We start from the raw sequence: 20,159 nt of genomic DNA, 5'->3' as shown, positions 1-20,159 counted from the left end.
CTATCAGACGTACCATTACAATACGGAGAAAGAAACAATTAAAGGTAATAGCATTCAAACCCTTTTTCTACATAACATGTACTTTTAAGACACAAATGGACCTTTAAGGTCCGTTAGAGTTGTTTATACACATTGACATTCCTAACAGCCCCCGGCCGCATCATACCAAAATAGATAAAGGATGGTCCTTGTTATACTGCCTGGTTCTCGGCATTAAAGAAACAAAGCAAGAACTGGTCGGATCGGTACCAGTATAATATGTCTGAGTAGAATATCCATGTTAAAAATTGTGGGCTAGAGCTATAAAACACACAGACACACACATACACAGACACACACACACACACACAGACACACACACACACACACACACACACACACACATACGCACACGCTCGCTCGAACGCACGCATAAACACACGAAAACACGCCGCTAGTTATGGGGTTTAACGTCGCGTCCAAGATTATTGCACTTATAAAGCGACGTGCATGCACGTGTGTGTGTGTGTGTGTGTGTGTGTGTGTGTGTGTGTGTGTGGCTGCTTGTACTAGTCCGGACTGATGTCGATGTATACACACTGAGATACCATGCCGCAGTTTAACATGAATACCCCACTCAGACACAGTATACTGACTCCGAGCCGACCAGTCCTTGTTTTAGCCCCATAATGCCGAGCGCCAGACAGGGTAACAACAAGTACCATCTTTTAACGTCTTTTCGTATGACGCGGCCGGGAATCGAACACCGGACCTTCCGCTCTCCGGGCGGACGCTCTACCACTAGACCACGGAGGCGGTCTAATAGAATAAGCATCAACGTGATGTTGTTCATCATATTCTTAAATTTCACTTAAACAAAACACATCTCTAAAAAAATATATATATATCAAGCAACCAAAGCACCTAATTTCATTGATTAAAGGTATATACACCTGCAAGACAATATGAAAAGCACGTCGCTATATAAGTGCAATAATCTTGGACGCGACGTTAAACCCCATTTCACCTAACCACCTCACCAATATGAAAACCGAAAGTTATCTACGCGACATTTACTGAGTTTATGTTAATCAAAGACCTTACGTTCTAGAACCATATGCATGTAATCAAACAAGCACTGGTCTTTCATCATAGACGAGACAACGTAAACAAAACCTACCATCTGTCGATTGGAGCTCCGAGTAATCGTCGTTGTGTTCGGACTACTTCGTTGAACCAAGTCTAAGAGACTGGAGACTTAAACAGCTGGTTATTAGACATCTGCTTTGAAGTGCGATAGATATGCTTCTCCAGAGGGCAAAACCCAGTATATTAAACTTTGATATATGGGGTATCACATAAAAATGATACATATTTAGCAATACGTGAAAGGTTAGGCAGGGCATGTAATTTAATTAAAACACGAAACCATTTACTTTGAAACACGTAGTTACAATGGCAGATGATGAAATACATCTCGAAATATGAACCCCAGACACACACTGTAACCAGTATAGCTAGATACAGAGGAAACAGGTCTTAAGGGTACCAATAGGTAAGTCATTACTTCCTTTGAAGATAACATGGCACATGTATATGAATAAACAATTAATCTCACACACAGGGTACGCTTGTTAATATGAACGTCCAGTGGTAGCATGACACATTGCAAAGAAGGAAAGTACTCAAACAAATATGCGTATGATAAGAGGGGACATTTAACACGTGCAAGTGTCACACTGTTACCACAAGACATCTTCCACTAAGCACCTGATGTCTAACTATGCTAATAATATTAGCCCCAAAGCATTTTTTCAATCTCATTCATATATCCGAAGATACAACGTGACGTTTTGATATGTTTGGTAATTAGCAGATACATCCATATAATTTCGTATGACAGGCAATGCATCATGGGCGTTGGGGATTTACTGTGTAATGCCGTGCACGTTTTTAATCATTCGAAAAGCTCTAGGCGCTGTGTCTACACTCGTAAGATTGATTACCATAAAAATAAGTTTTGCACCTAGAAAGAAGTAGGAAGAATTTGAATTTGAAATACCACAATTCTAATGAATCGAGTGTCGTGAACTGACCGTATACAACAGAAGCATCTATTTGGAAATCAAATCAAAATATTCAGATCTGACGATGGAGTGCCCAACCAAACAGGCTGACAGTTAACAAACACGGAATCATTTTTGGCAAAATAATTTTATATCTATATTTATATTTCAAATCTCTCAAACTTTTGATTGTTTAGAAATCTACTCAAAGGACAAGCTATAAGGGTCTTGCATAATCTACTGATTGGTCAAAACGTTTAGAAATCATTATGACAGTTATCTAATATGTTCATACAAATGGGAATTCGGCTTTAATCACTTCAATTCAACACGTACTTTCTTACTGGATCTGTTTGAGCAGATTATAATTATATACTCTGGTTTTGAGCGTTTATATAGCGTTTGACCTTTAACAATGCAAATGTAATGGTAAGACTAAATTATGTCAGAAATGTTGAGTTTATATATTTACAGGAATATAAGCATTACCTTCAGTACATCTGAAAAAGCCCGCATACAATTTCAACATATGATGTCAGAATCAAATGTTGAGATGTGTTTGTGTGCATATTAAATTTAATAGTTAGAAAATATTGGTATGAAAATAATCAATGTTCCAATGCCTGTTTCTTTTGTACGCTTGCAATTTTCTTTCACTTCTGACATGATCAACTACATACGTGTGGCTAAAATAAGTGAGAAAGACCGATATTTCGTATTCTAGGGACAATCTAACAATAAATCCTTGATCCAAAATGATTATTTTACCTTATGTTGGCATCGCTTAACTTACATCCCCAAATAACATAAGCTTGGGGCACACACACACGCAAAGGTAATTCCATATATTTTGCATTGTTCCCTCATTCGTTTCCATCAGTTTATTATAATTTTCTGTTCCATTGAAATCGTCATGTTGCTGTAAGTTGGTGTAAGTCTTTGTATCCTTCTCTTCCATTTCATTCAGATTTTGATTCTTTGCAGTCCGTGGGTGTCTTAATCCTCTTCATCATTGAATTCGTAATTTATTCCTTTACAGTCGGTGTAGTTTCTTGTCCGTTGAATTCGAAAATTGTTTCTTACTATTGGGTAATTGGTTCATCCTTCACTTAAATTGAAAACCAATTTTGTTTCTTTACACTGAGTTGATGTGTGTGTTTTTTATCCTAACCTTCCATTATATTCAGATATAGTTTCTTTTTGGTAGTTGTGTGTTTATTTAATCATTGTCTTCCTTTTCATTCGAATTTCTTTCCTTTGCATGTTACTCATACACTAGTGTGTTGGTACACTACTAATGCCATCGATGGGATTTGATTTGATAAAGATAAAACAGGATTTCTTAAAGATCAATCTATCAAGAATTCTGTTAATAATATGAAATGGCTCCAATTCAGGAACACTAATCCTGTTATTAACAAACCATTGCAAATACTATTAACGTGACACTCGAAATCCAGCACGATCCATTAATGAGTGGTGAAAATGACGGAGTATTGGCTGTAAATAGTCACTGATGGACTACATGAAGCTATCGCCCACATCACTACGAGCCGTGTGTTGTACGTTGTCTGACTACACTGTCCGAAGCTCGAACAGTGTGGATATGAACTGTCGGTTGAAATCAAGGACTATGTAAAGTTTCATTCGCAGTTGAATATCCTAAGGGTTCAGGTATATCATGATCTGATATCGTTCAATAATGGTCATAGATCCACTAATCTAGTCGCCTATCAACTATCAGAAAGACTGTATGATAATAGAGGTGGCTTTAATTTTCCACTGGTCTAATTTACCTTTATGTCGAGTGATATTCAACAGCTCCAGCCTTTGGTGTCTACATTTCAAAACTGACAAGATAAAATCGGAGGTTTTAAAGAGGACCATACGGTTCTTGCTCAAACGCTGTTTGATCAGAATTACAACATATAATGCCCCAGTAAAGCTTACAAAATCATTTTATGGCAGATATGTGGAGAATAATTCCAAATTTGACGCATCAGTGACCAAAATTATGTCCGATGCAAATCCGTTTTCTGACTTGTACCATGCGTTCCTGTGTTTGTTCAGGTGAACAGATGACTTGTCTCTGGACAACGGGGGACGCTTACCTTTTACACTCGAAAAGAACCCGCCGTAAGCACAACTCTCTTTGTAGGCATCAATAAAATCATCAGAACAGAACTTTATTTGCTCTCACTCCGATAAACTCGGCATGTGAGCTACAAACGCATGACAATAAAATTACGTGGTGGTGGTAGAGGGTTTGCATGATAATTTTACACATTTCATTATAATATTACAAAATTTGCTTTGTTTTTCATGACAAATTTTGTATCTCGAAGGAGAGATTGAAAAAAATAACATTCGGTAACAAAATAAAAACTGGTGTGATGAGTCTGAAAGATTGTGTTTGTTTGTTTTTCAAAGTCGCATTCAGGAATAGTCCAGCCATTCAACGGCTTGTATATTTCATCTGCCTTCTCTTTAAATCGCTCAACACTAGCATTATGAATGACTACTCAACCATACAATACAAATTCTGTCTCATGATATTCTCAAACGTATGGACACTATTATAGTGACACATTTACGCCATGAAATGTTGTGATTTTTCAACACCTTACATAACTAGCATCATTATCAATGAAAATAGAAAATCTGTGTCCAAGAATGGTGCTCGGACATTTAATTATATCACAATTTCTAATGAATGTGGTTAATTAGGTACCCACATATATGTGTTGCCGGATGTCCTGCTTGACGATATCTTTTTCAGATTTGGCTATAACATTTAGACAAATAAACGGTATACCAATAGGCATCTGTCTCACTATGGTTGCTGACCAATTTCTCTTTGCGTACGAATCGGACTTTTTACAACTTTTCTTAAATCAAAGAAATGACGGGTTGCCAAAAATATCATATGTATCTTTGACAATTTGGCCCTAGACGTTTCAAAGCAAACGATTGCTTTGTATTTTTAAAGCCAGTCAAAACATGACCGCCAGAGAAAATAAATCTCGAATACCTACGGAAACAGATTCCATAGGGCGTAAAAGGCAAACAAGTGAGGGACGGATCACTGAAAAATCAGCTGTAATATTGCTCGTCATAAAAGGAAATCTAACTATCGGAAAGTTGAATTCACCCCTCTTGTAATATAATCTTGTGGATATTATTTAGCCACTATGAACCTGTATGCATACATCTAAATAGATATGAAACAAATGAGTGAGTGAGTGAGTGAGTTGTGATTAACGCCGCTTTTAACAGTATTCCAGTTATATCACGGCGTGTCAGCTTAATGTGGGTGGAAAGCCCGAAGTGATGCAGGTCTCAGACGTTTATAACTTCGGTGAAACCCACGAGCACGGGTATGGTGCTGACAAAGCTAGAAACATAATCGGGGCGAACCGGGATTCGAACCCACAATCATAGGTTTCTGGCGTGCCCAAGGGACGCAACTCTGCACAGCGAATCGCGGCACCTTAGACGACTGGGCCACCCGTGCCCCCCTGGAACAGATGAGACAGTTTCACTGGTCTTTTTTATTTCTGGCTCTGGGTAAGTCAGTGGAGCAGCACAATTGGTGCCCATAGAAATGCCTACTTATGGCCTACATGTTATATCCCCAAGTTTCACATACAGGAAACGACGTTTATAACGAACACGCTTATAACGAACTGACGGATATAACGAACTTACTTTTTGTCCCTAAAATTTGCTGCAGTTATGCTGTAAATATGCTTTTAACGAACTACGGTTATAACGAACTACAATAAGTGGCCCCTTTTAGTTCGTTATAACCGTAGTTTACTGTAGTTGTTATCGATGAGATATTTTTTTCTCAGTAAACTTCAGATGACATTTTCTTTCAGACTTGAACCTTCAAAGACAGGAGTGTAACTACATCTGTGGACACCATGTTAAGAGACAAATTTCCCATGGATAAAGGAATAAAGTCATTCCTTAAGTTGAGAAACCAAGGTTTATTGTCACAGCAAATCGGGGATATCAAATTCATTATCACTGCACCAGTGCCCCGTTCCACAAAGCGATCACGGCGCTACGACTGTCGTAAGTCTATATTAAAGTATCGGATTTACGATCGTCTTCACGCAACTATAGCTTTGTAGACCAGGACATGCTTACACTTTTCGCAAACACCTGATGTCATCATTTCCAATGACCCATTCATATAATATTCACCAATGTTATGCCTTTTACGCCAAATGGAATCTGTTTCGGCAGACGTTTTATATTATAGAACGGGGTCCTGACGGCCGAAGTGACGCATCACCCGTGTCCACTAACTCCTACATGAGTAATCGATTGTTATCAAGCTAAATGGACAACAGCCTCTTCATGTATAAAACACTATTAATCGATGTCAACACTCGTACAATAACGACATCATACGAGGAAATCTCTTGTCGGGCTACACTAAGCAGGTGTATTGCTTTGACCGAGGTACAACACTTGTCGCAATCAGCGTGATTAGATCTTGTTCCACTGATAACACCATTACTGCTCATCTGACGAGTTCATTCAAGAAACGGAAATCATGTCCAATCGATTTGAGTGGGCGAAGCACCAGAACGCAGTGACCATAACATCCACACGCGTAGGCGCATTGCTTTACAATCAATAGCATCTCCCATCAATACTGTATCGATACAGTCACTGGATTATTGAATCATAGTCACATAGTCTTCATCACCATTAAAACATGATGACAAAACAACACACTGACATCCAGATAAAAATCTTCTGTACTAAAAAGGTTTCATACAAATCTGGGGGCACGGGTGGCCCAGTCGTCTAAGGCGCTGCGATTCGCTGTGCAGAAACCTATGATTGTGGGTTCGAATCCCGGTTCGCCCCGATTATGTTTCTAGCTTTGTCAGCACCATTACCGTGCTCGTGGGTTTCACCGAAGTGGTAAACGTCTAAGACCTGCATCACTTCGGGCTTTCCTCCCACATTAAGCTGACACGCCGCGATATAACTGGAATACTGTTAAAAGCGGCGTTAAACCCAACTCACTCACTCACTCATACAAATCTGTTAAATAATAGCTACCTAATTGTTTATAAGCATACGCGTACAACCCATAATGTTTTTAGGTGTATATCATATGAGGTGGGTTTATTCCTATGGAAAAGGCGTACAATGGTGACCATTACATTATTTCACGAGGGGACACGGGTGACCCAATCGTCTTAGGCGCTGCAATTAGCTGTGCAGAGTTGCGTCCCTTGGGCACGCCAGAAATCTTTGATCGTGTATTCGAATCACGGTTCGCCCCAATCATGTTTCATGGTTTGTCAGCACCATACTCGCTGGTTTCGTCAAAGTGGCAGACGTCTGAAACCTGCACCACTTCGGGCTTTCCTCCCACATTAACCTGATACTATTCAAAGCGTCGTTCAACTCAACTCATTCACCCTTCACAAAACATTCCAAAAGGTATTTTTTTTCATTTTGCGACCCCATATTCCTACCAAATAAAATAACTGAAGCGTTTTCTTTTACCTTATTGCGACCGCAGATTAAAGGTTGTGATACAATGTATAGGTTTACCGACTAATTACAAAAGGCTTTACAGATTATGCAATCAGCATAGTTCATGTTTCAATTAAGGAAACTTAATATCATATTGATGTCATATTGATGTCACGTCAAAAGACGTCATAAAACGTTTAGGTGTGAAGGATTACCTGGCATTTAAATTGGAGTTATTCGGACTGGCTAACGTCATAAATTGGTGCAACGTCTGTCTTGCAGCTTCAGCTAGTCCTCCTTTCGCTTGGAATGTTTTCATACCTGCACGTTTCTATGAAGAGAGCGTGGAGCTACATCGTGAAAAGTCAACTAGTGCTGATAAAGAGGAATATAAGGTGAAGACACTTAATGATCACTGATATGATAAACACTCGGTCACATCGAGACATATGTCAGTCACAACTTCAATTACCACCTCAGCATGTCATTTGAGCTAACAAAAGATGCTTGGGAAACCCATTTTGTCTGAAAGTTAAACTTGATGTCTCATTCTCAAGATTCTGATGCTTCTGTGATGAAATTAGGTTGACATAAGGTTGAAACGATTCCGGTGTTCCCGGGGGCTCATTAACGGAGAGACATCTCTTTAGATACTGAATAAAAGGTCAAAGAGTTTGGCATTGTTTATATCCTACAGCCTGCTCTCTCTTCCAAGATTTCAAAGAGTCTTACGACTCTTGCTCAAAAGTTGTTTAATCAAGGTTACATACTTCTAGGCCTCGGTAAAGCTTTGTTTGATAGGCCTTTCTTAAATGTTGACGGATGACAAAGTAAACAAAGGCTATGGATAACAACTTCTTTATTATACAGTAACTGTAATAGCGACGTTTCGGTATAGATCCTTATACCGTTGTCAAGCACCACTAAATAATGAATATGGTAAATAATTATATACGGCAGGGGAACGAATTACAGTAACAAAAAATGTCTGACATTAGAAAGATCCACACGAGTAGGTTTACTTACAACTTCAAACGGATAATATGGCAACAACATCATGGACAGAGAACCAATAATGGAGATGCCAAGTAAATAGGAAGCCATTTAAACCGGATGAAATTACTCAGGTGGGATAATTGGAACAAACTATTGCTTGATGAGTTTATTGTAGGCGGATGGGATGAAATAGCCTTCATCTCTGCTGATAGAAGGCCTGTGGAGGTGAATCTGGACGTCTTTTGCTAGTTTTCTTACAGTGAAGTCAAGGAGGTTGTTGGAGGGGATTTGGACATTTTCCCATTTTATGTTGTGATTCGGGCAGTTGCTGGTATGGTCCGTGGTGGCTGCGTTACTGTCTGATTTGGTGGATGAAGTTTTGTGCTCTTTGATTCTGGTGTTGATGCGGCGGGATGTTTCGCCTACATAGGACTGTCCATAGTTACAGTCAATTTAATAAACTACACCTTTGGGTACTTGGGGTTTGGGGGTGTTTCTGCCGTCGGTTCCTAGTTGGGTATTGAGGGAGGCAGAGCTGGAGAAGTAGGCGGCAATGTTGGCCTGTTGTTTGTGGAGGCGATAATATGCTCGCGAGTAACACAAAGTTACAAAACGTTTAAAGATACATCACTTTGGGCTTACGTCCGACATCAATCTGACATGCCACACTCCACATTACGGAATCACTGTTCAAAGCGTTGTTAAGCCAAACGCACTCTCTGACTAATGTGAGCTTAACGGACCAGATTTACTAACTATAGTTTTGGTAGTGATTCCGTTTGATGAAAGACCAGGTGAAGTATCCAGTGTATATGAATGGTATCGCGCACTGCATCACTACCTTACTATTCAGATACATGTACCTATATTTTAGTGAGTGTGTGTGCTGGCATTCCTGACTTTAACAACCTGCTTTTATTGCGTGCTACGGTAGAAAAGTATTGTTTGAATCATCCGCTAAAACTCGCTATGTCTGGCCAGGCTACGTTTTGTCAAAAGACATACAAGTCGGAACGCAAACCTGTAAGGGTGTCACATTTGACGTCATAATGTTTGTTGTAACGTCACTTGCTTGTCACTTAGCAATGAACCCTGTTACACTGAAATTTTGATCAAAGCATTGAGCTCATTGTTACAAATTTGTTACTGACAATAAGCTTTGTAGCTTAAATCAACGTTACGAGTGGAACTTTATTATAAGCACTTAACTACAAACGTTGACCAGATGTTGCTGTAAATCGCCATAACTACGACGTACAGTGAAGACAAAGAACAACGATTGTGTCCCTACTACAACCGATTTGGATATAATAATGCTGAAATTGAATATCATGTTTACTAATTTGCAAAACATATTCTTCGTTAAGTGAGTGAGTGAGTGAGTATGGTGTTACGCCGCTTTGAGCAATATTCCAGCAATATCACCGCAGGGGACACCAGAAATGGGCTTCACACATTGTACCCATGTCGGAAATCGAACCCCGGGCCTTCGGCGTGACGGGCGAACGCTTTAACCACTAGGCTACCCAACCGCCTTCTTCGTTAAGAACTCATTATTTAGGACATTATTATTATCACCATCCATCAAAATTGATAATTCCTAATTCTTCTGCCATCAGTTAATATTATAATTTCCTAATATGTAGTTCATGCTATGAAACTCTCTGACAGTTCCGTCACAAAATAAATCTTGCAGTTCATCATTACACTTTTACATGAAATGTTTCCTGTATGGTCCATGTATTGTAGCGTTATGTTCTATGGGCCGGAACAAATATTTGCATCCTCGATGATCAAGGGTTATATCTCCATTCTATTATGATTAATACGCTGGACCCACCTCCCTTATCACTGAGCACAGATACTGTCTCCTATAGCTAGGTCTTGTGCTAGAGCGTCCGCCCGGAGAGTGGAAGGTCCGGGGTTCGATGCCCGGCCGCGTCATACCAAAAGACGTTAAAAGATGGTACTTGTTGTTACCCTGTCTGGCGCTCGGCATTAAGGGGCTAAAACAAGGACTGGTCGGCTCGGAGTCAGTATACTGTGTCTGAGTGGGGTATTCATGTTAAACTGTGGCATGGTATCTCTGTGAGCTAGCACTATAAATCGGCATCAGTCCGGACTAGTACAAGCAGCCACACAAACACAGACACGTACATGCACGTCGCTATATAAGTGCAATAAGCTTGGACGCGACGTTAAACCCCATTTCACCTCACCTCACCTGAGCAACGAATTTCTTTCGCTCATGAGTGTAATCTTATTGGATGGCTATTTGAAGTGGTATGTCTTTTGAATACGGTTAAAAACGAAGCAGATATCGAATGAATCCAGACTATGTATCGTAATAGACTGACGACACAATAATACCTTGGATGAAGTCTTTGTGGATTAATGGGGTAATTATTCTATAGCAGTCTCGAGAATAAAACAGCCTTTTTCCAGTCGTCGCTGTGTTGACATTGGTAACCAGAGCTGTAAAAGAATATCAAAGTATCGGTGCATCGCGTGGGTCACGATACAAGTATGGTATTGGCAAGGCTATATATTGATACACAACGACACATATATATCGTGACTTTGTATATGCCTTGAGAAGGACTCGTAAATTCCCATGAGTCTCAAAAGAAAAAAAATGCCAAAAATACTTTAGTTGAATTATGGCCTTAAGGGACCGGGACTCTTTGGGCCTAAATATTTTTTTACAACAAAAAACAACTTGCAGTAAGTTAGAAACACAATTATATTTTTCACGAATTTCCTGGGAATTTTGTTTTTCAATAAGATAATGTAGAATTGTTTGACAGGCATTTTTTATTGAAGTTGACAAAGTAAACATACCGTATTCGACGTAATAAGCGCCCAGGGCGCTATCAAAACTAGAAATAGGGGGCTCTTATTAGAATATTATTTTGGTGAAAAAAAGTTGAAAGATAAATTTCGTGGTTTATGCTGACAGCCTGAAATGTTTATGTACGACAGATATATTTTTCCAGAATTTAATTGCCAATAATAAAGGGTGCATATAACACACGAGTGCGTATTATATGCGAATAGGGGTCGGAAGGGGTGCTAATTGGGATTTTTCACTAGCTAATATATTAGCAAATCTCGCCGTGGGCGCTTGTTAGAGCGAGGCGCTTATTTCGTCGAATACGGTAATTCTTTTATTGATAACATGGCTACAGTATAATAAAGAAGTTTTTATCGATAAAATCAATTTGTCTTCTAAAATAATGTTGGCATGAACAAATCACAATCAGCTGTTCGTGAACATTCAATCTCTTGCCATTACTGCATTATGTCGAGGATCCGTTGATATTATTTTTAGTGACTAGACAGTTGGGTGTCAATTACACATACCTACATTATTTCAGTGCCTGAACACTTGTAATTGACAGATGTATTTTCTGTTTTGACGTTCCAGTCAATGATTTCAAATTTGTCGGAAAAACACGTGTCTGCAGCGGAGTTCGAATCCACATCGTTTGGTCTGAGGGCGTGCAAGGCGACAAATGATAGAATGTTGTCCAATTTACATTGTCAGTTAAATCCTTTATGATAAATACAATAATATCTATATAATACTGTGTTACATTATGTTACACATAACAATGTTCAGATCATAATTAGATAACCCTTTGAAGAGAAAAAAATGAGACAAGCAGGATGAACTTGTTCAGGGCTCTATATTTCCCACAATCCATTTCAGGATTGACTGTGTATATTTTTCGGTTCATTGAGGTATGAATCGAAAAACCGATGTGCAAACTGTATGAATCCGCGTAGGTGTAGGAATACATACTGTGGAGTGACATGAATCAGGTGATCGTTTAATTTATGCACATAACTTGACACGCCTACATAGTCAGTAACCAATCAACGGAGAGTAGGATCAAAACTATGTTTATTGGACCTGTCAATTAAGGCAAGAGGCGAAAAGAACTGCAACAGTCAGACTATAACAAACCGGAAGAAATATGTCCGGGAGAAGGCGGCTGTTTCAAATAGCATGGTCAGTTACCGCAAGATTCAAACATTACTTCCCTGATTACGGTAAAACACAGTTGTAAAAAAGGCTAGTTAGAAATGAAACCCGAAGACAAGAACGTTGAACCGAGCGGGGAAAAACAGGCTAGCGAGCCTGCACGTTTGCTGTTTCATTCATTCTCGGCCTTCGGTTTCAAAGGGTAGTTTGGACAATGAATATGCATGAAAGTCGCTCAATGTCCTGTGCATGACGATACACGTGAGCAGAAAGGGAATTCCCTCGACTGTAATATTGGGATTCCCCGACATTCCGCAATAATAAAAGTAGTGCGCTTCGGTGGGCGTGGCATAATTTTACATTCATTGGGAAATGAATGCAATAACACGTGACCAATTTAGCTAATCAGAATGCAGGAATTTCAATGAACACAACGAAAATTTGATTATATTATCATGTTCTCAAAACGTGAGAACGAGCGATAAAATATTTGTTTAAGACCCGCTTTAAACCGTTTAAAAAACCCGTTTAAGAGCAGTATATCATGCACGTGTACCAAGAATATTTGCGCCAAACGTGTATCAGGGACAGTGACCTCAAACAGTACGTCAGTGGGAGATCGGATCCAAGCTGTTTAAACGGTTTAGTTCTCTTCAGCAATACAAATACCATACAAACTAAGGACGGTTTTATGTGGGTGAACAGACACGTGTTAGATAAGAAGAGACACTGGCACCTCTGGATTTACCCCAAGTCCAAAGAATTAGAACTGGACAACTTCATTTCTTGGGATAATGATGATCAGTATCGTGATAAAAGTAAAGAAGTGACAAAGGATGGGAGAAGCACAAAGAAGAAGGGACAACACCAATACTGACTGACTGAGTATGGTTTTACGCCACTTTTAGCAATATTCCAGCAATATCACGGCGGGGGACACCAGAAATGGGCTTCACACATTGTACCCATGTCGGGAATCGACAGCACCATTTAACCAAATAAACAGTTTAAGGGGTTACCAAGGAAACAAACCACATCTCTACAACCAGTTCTAGAGCGAATACAGACCGGAATATTTCCACTAATGTCGTAATCAAATCGTAAGGAGCGGGATGGCTCCGATTCCATTGAAATATGGACGGTATACAAACGTTCCTATACACGACAGCATGTGTTTGAGTTGTACTAGCTGTGTGGAAGATGCAATATGAATTGTCAATGCAAGAGAATAACCAGCCTAGCGTTTCTGCCGAAACAGATTCCACTCGGCGTAAAGGGAAAATAGCTATGAAAATTATATGAATGGGCCACTGAAAATCACAGATGACACCAGGTGTTCGCGAAGGGAATACAGTTAACGTGCACCAGGCAGGGAATACAGTTAACGTGCATCAGCGGCAGGGAATACAGTTAACGTGCATCAGCGGCAGGGAATACAGTTAACGTGCACCAGGCAGGAAATACAGTTAACGTGCATCAGGCAGGGAATACAGTTAACGTGCATCAGGCAGGGAATACAGCTAACGTGCATCAGCGGCTGGGAATACAGTTAACGTGCATGAGGCAGGGAAAACAGTTAACGTGCACCAGGCAGGGAATACAGTTAACGTGCATTAGAGGCAGGGAATACAGCTAACGTGCATCAGCGGCTGGGAATACAGTTAACGTGCATGAGGCAGGGAATACAGTTAACGTGTATCAGCAGCAGGGAATACAGTTTACGTGCACCAGGCAGGGAATACATTTAACGTGCATCAGGCAGGGAATACAGTTAACGTGCATCAAGCAGGGAATACAGTTAACCTGCATCAGGTAGGGAATACAGTTAACGTGCGTCAGCGGCTGGGAATACAGTTAACGTGCATCGGCGGCAGGGAATACAGTTAACGTGCACCAGGCAAGGAATACAGTTAACGTGCGTCAGGCAGGGAATACAGTTAACGTGCATCAGGCAGGGACTACAGTTAACGTGCATCAGCGGCTGGGAATACAATTTACATGCATCAGGCAGGGAATACAGTAAACATGCATCAGCGGCTGGGAATACAGTTAACGTGCATCAGCGGCTGGGAATACAGTTAACGTGCATCAGGCAGGGAATACAGTTAGCGTGCATCAACGGCTTGGAATACAGTTAACGTGCATCAGCGGCTAGGAATACAGTTAGCGTGCATCAGGCAGGGAATACAGTTAGCGTGCATCAGCGGCTGGGAATACAGTTTACATGCATCAACGGCTGGGAATACAGTTAACATGCATCAGTGGCAGGGAATACAGTTAACATGCATCAGCGGCTTGGACTACAGTTAACGTGCATCAGCGGCAAGGAATACAGTTAGCGTGCATCAGGCAGGGAATACAGTTAGCGTGCATCAGGCAGGGAATACAGTTAACGTGCATCAGCGGCTGGGAATACAGTTAACGTGCATCAGCGGCTGGGAATACAGTTAACGTGCATCAACGGCTGGGAATACAGGTAACGTGCATCAGGCAGGGAATACAGTTAACGTGCATCAGCGCCTGGGAATACAGGTAACGTGCATCAGCGACTTGGACTACAGTTAACGTGCATAAGCGGCAAGGAATACAGTTAGCGTGCATCAGGCAGGGAATACAGTTAGCGTGCATCAGCGGCTGGGAATACAGTTAACGTGCATCAACGGCTGGGAATACAGTTAACATGCATCAGTGGCAGGGAATACAGTTAACATGCATCAGCGGCTTGGACTACAGTTAACGTGCATCAGGCAAGGAATACAGTAAGCGTGCATCAGCGGCAGGGAATACAGTTAGCGTGCATCAGGCAGGGAATACAGTTAACGTGCATCAGCGGCTGGGAATACAGTTAACGTGCATCAGCGGCTGGGAATACAGTTAACGTGCATCAACGGCTGGGAATACAGGTAACGTGCATCAGGCAGGGAATACAGTTAACGTGCATCAGCGGCTGGGAATACAGGTAACGTGCATCAGCGGCTTGGACTACAGTTAACGTGCATCAGCGGCAAGGAATACAGTTAGCGTGCATCAGGCAGGGAATACAGTTAACGTGCATCAGCGGCTGGGAATACAGTTAACGTGCACCAGGCAGGGAATGCAGTTAACGTGCATCAGGCAGGGAATACAGTTAGCGTGCATCAGGCAGGGAATACAGTTAACGTGCATCAGCGGCTGGGAATACAGTTAACGTGCATCAGCGGCTGGGAATACAGTTAACGTGCATCAGCGGCAGGGAATACAGTTAGCGTGCATCAGCGGCAGGGAATACAGTTAGCGTGCACCAGGCAGGGAATACAGTTAACCTGCATCAGCGGCTGGGAATACAGTTAACCTGCATCAGGCAGGGAATACAGTTAACGTGCATCAACGGCAGGGAATACAGTTAGCGTGCATCAGGCAGGGAATACAGTTAACGTGCATCAGCGGCTGGGAATACAGTTAACGTGCATCAGCGGCTGGGAATACAGTTTACGTGCATCAGCGGCAGGGAATACAGTTAGCGTGCATCAGCGGCAGGGAATACAGTAAGCGTGCATCAGCGGCAGGGAATACAGTTAGCGTGCATCAGGCAGGGAATACAGTTAACGTGCATCAGCGGCTGGGAATACAGTTAACGTGCATCAGCGGCTGGGAATACAGTTAACGTGCATCAACGGCTGGGAATACAGGTAACGTGCATCAGGCAGGGAATACAGTTAACGTGCATCAGCGGCTGGGAATACAGTTGACGTGCATCAACGGCTGGGAATACAGTTAACCTGCATCAGCGGCTGGGAATACAGTTAACGTGCATCAGGCAGGGAATACAGTTAACGTGCATCAACGGCTGGGAATACAGGTAACGTGCATCAGGCAGGGAATACAGTTAACGCATTATCAATACAGAGTACCAAGAATCAGTTTTATTTGTCAAATATATTTCCCACAAAAGAAAGATTTGTCAAAAACTAAAAGTAGAGATGTAGTTTTGAGAAAGTAGGGATGGATGTTAAGTTTGGAGAACATACTCGTTACTATTGATTGGTGAAATAGAAACTCAGCGACTCTTATTCCCCGAACCGAACTTTACTCTTATGTTCTACTTTACATGAAATTCAGATAAGTTTGTATAAAGTTTACGTCTGAAGAATATATTATGTCTCAATTTATAACCGTCATAAACATATGGCAATTTATACAAGTAACACAATCCAATAGAACCTAACACTGACTATACATATTAAAGCACTGGCACTCTAAGTCCGATTAATCAGCTACACCGGTTTCCCAAAGAGCCTGCAAAATGTCAACTGCAGAAAAGTGAGAAACTGATGTCCTTACAACTAATCAGTAAAGATCAACCGCGTCTTAACCAAGCTTAAGTCTGTTCCGACCCAATGTCCATTGTCATTCGTTCCCACAGGTATGTTTGTTTCATTGATTTTCCACTGTACACCAACAGCTTTCTGCTGCCAATTTATTTATGCTATTGGCCATACTTTGCACATAAGTGTTTTGAAAGCAAACTCTTTTCTATCATGTAGTATTTCCTGCATGTGATTTCAAGGGTCACTAAGCCCGGGCATATTGGCTAACATGATTCACCTTTCTACGTATATATTTAAGACCTATATCAATACATCTACCCATAAAAACAATGTCACGCAAGGCACTAATTACAATATATCAGCCCCTAATGTAAAACGTCAACATCCATTGGAGCACAGTCGCCCTTTTTTTATTTAGCAGAAAATACACTCCTGTCTTTATTGGGTATATGGAAATATATTCTCCAAAACGATACACGGGTTCTTTGAATTCAACATAAATAGCATAAAAGAATTTGGTTAAATTGAAGGTGGTGATTTTAAAATTACTGAAACCTGAAATTAGCCATCATGAACAGTGAGCTTGTCATGTGTTAGTTATCGTCTTGGTATATGGTAAACAAATGTTCAAAGTCAAATGAACTTAATACTGAGAGTGTCAACCTTTGATATCAGTGACATGCAAACCTATGTTACCAATGTGTGAACAATTACAAGATGGTAGACTTGCAGCATTCAGGTTCAACATTCAGGATGACGTTGACGAACACGAACAACTTCTTCCCACAGATGTTAATGGCAACAAAAGTGTGTGAATTGGGTTTTAGCTATATTCCAGCACTATAATAACCAATGTAATAGTACATGTCTTACTGTATGTGAGAATGGCTGAAGTACAATGGGCTCTTAGTAGCCGGCATTATCACGCTGGAAGTCGACGGAATGAGTGAGGTAAATTGGTATAACGCTGTTTTGAACAGTATTATTTATTCCCCAGCTTGATGTGATAGGAAAACCAGGAGAGATGCAGGTCTCAGACGTTTACCACTTTGGTGAACTGGTATGGCGCTGTTATAAAAAAAAACAGCATCAGGCTGATCTCGTTGTAGTAGCATTAAACTTGGTTGTCATCAACATGAACATGATAAGGCTGCCAACGTCATCACACGTCCTCCACATGTCTAGACCCGTGACGATCCGGGATAGAATAGGTCTTCAGCAACCCGTGCTTGCCGTAAAAGGTGACTATGCTTGTAAGAGGCGATCGATGCTCATGATGTCAATCACTGTATTGTCTGGTCCAGACTCATATATTTACAGACCGCCGTCATATAGCTGGAATATTGCTAATAGCGGCGTTAACCACCAAGCAAACAAACAAACAAGAATCCACATGTCGACCAAGCGCACAGTTATAGCTGTACGCCCTTGTTGCTCCCTCTGTAGGGAGAAGCCAGATTCAGAGTTCATCCATCAATAAATTAAAGTGACAAAACCCTTTGCATATTCAAAACACGCCTATGCCAAAAGCAGAGTCGATTGTACGATTCCGACCATATCACTAGCATGTGTTTATGAATCACTATCAAATAGTGATGATACCAGGTGTTCGCGAAAAGATAAGCGTATCCTGCCTAAATTGTGTAAGGTGGCCTGTTCGGACAATGTTGAGTTCCAAACACACACACACACACACACACACACACACACACACACACACACACACACACACACACACACACACCATCCCCTTTTTTGGTGGTCTGGACCAGACGATCCAATAATTGACATCATGAGCATCGATCCACGTAATTGTGAAACGGAGACATGCATCAACCAAGTCAGCGAGCCTAGTTCAACATGGGACGAACACGCTCCCATAGAATTGTCAGTGTCATACAATCTAGTCAAGACATATTTGTTTTAAAACGCTTATCTATGCGTTACCTCTTTGAAGAGTATATTATAGGCATATATGAACTGTTTCATTAACCGTTGTCAATAACTGCCACTTTTTCAAGTTTTATTAACACAAATAATGATATTCCATTTTACAAGACGCCACTATAAACATGCTTCCGTTTAAGAGATACCAAAAGATAATTCTACCAAAAGCGTTGGACGCCTTTGTGAAATATGGTGAAATATATCCTCCAACCCCATCCCCTCCCCCGGCCGCCATATACATGTATGTCTTCACCCGGCCATCTTTCTAAAGGTATAGCATTGAATTACAATATTACTTTTCACACATTCGTCAAAGCTCCTTCACCAAATGTGTTACCGTTGCAAAACAGAATTTAAATATTGTAATATCAAACAAATGTACATACCTTTAAGTCAGATTCCCCTTTGCAATGTATAGATCCCCTCACAACACGACAACTCGAACAGGCTCCACTTAATATTAAAAGAACAGTCTAACACCATGTCACTTGACACTTTCTGTGTTCCTTGGTAACACGGAGCCACACCATAGTCAACTGATAGACTCGCCAGTCGTGGGAAGCTCTCGCCAACTCACGAGCGCGTCATTTCCTCTATGGAACTCTTCTCTCTAAGAGAGGAAAATGTATGACATCCGGCCATTGCGACTTGCTGTGACCAAATCAAGTCCTTCGATTTGGTCATGCGCAACTATTGTCTCACAAAAGCTCTTTCAAAGAGGAAAGAAAAGGCGTATTTACCGCAATGCACATAATCACAAATGACACTGATATTGACTTAAAAAGACGTTTCTAGGTTGACGAGTTTTGAACAAAAATCGTTGGAAATTAAATTTTGGATTTATTTCAATTTCAAGATGACAAAGTGAAGCGTGTGTACACGCCACGAGTCAGAGTTGGTTTGTTTGTTTGTTGTTTAACGCCGCACTGAGCAATATTCCAGCTATATGACGACGGTCTGTAAATAATCGAGTCTGGACCAGACAATCCAGTGATTGACATCATGAGTATCGATCCACGCATATGGGATCGATGACATACATCAACAAAGTAAGCGAGTCTGACCACCCGATCCCGTTAGTCGCCTCTTACGACAAGCATAGTCGCCTTTTATGGCAAGCATGGGTTGCTGAAGACCTATTCTACCCCGGATCTTGTGTACACTGATAGCTGTATGTATTGATAACATCTTTTACTTAATGTGCCTCGGTACAGATTCCTAAAAGCAAAGTTTTCTCGCGAACACGTGAGATAAAATAAATCAATTTACAGTAAACTACGGTTATAACGAACTCAAAGGGACCACTAATCTTAGTCCGTAATAACCGTAGTTCGTTATAGGCATATAAACAGCATTTATACAACAAAT

General features: G+C 40.8%; 1 protein-coding gene across 1 annotated transcript in view; it reads right to left on the bottom strand.

Moving 5' to 3' along the window:
• LOC124151488 overlaps window positions 1–19,379 on the bottom strand; it is a 79,357-nt gene extending 59,978 nt beyond the window's left edge. Inside the window, exon 1 of the mRNA XM_046523992.2 lies at window positions 19,178–19,379. The gene's annotated coding sequence lies outside the window, so the exon portion shown is untranslated. The remainder of the gene's footprint in view (window positions 1–19,177) is intronic.
• Window positions 19,380–20,159: the final 780 nt, after the last annotated feature.

This window comes from Haliotis rufescens, unplaced genomic scaffold, assembly GCF_023055435.1.
Source record: "Haliotis rufescens isolate VD_foot unplaced genomic scaffold, xgHalRufe1.0.p SCAF_4, whole genome shotgun sequence".
NCBI classification, from domain to species: domain Eukaryota; kingdom Metazoa; phylum Mollusca; class Gastropoda; order Lepetellida; family Haliotidae; genus Haliotis; species Haliotis rufescens.
The sequence above is the reverse complement of the archived record's forward strand: the minus strand, read 5'-3'. Positions and strand labels throughout refer to the sequence as shown.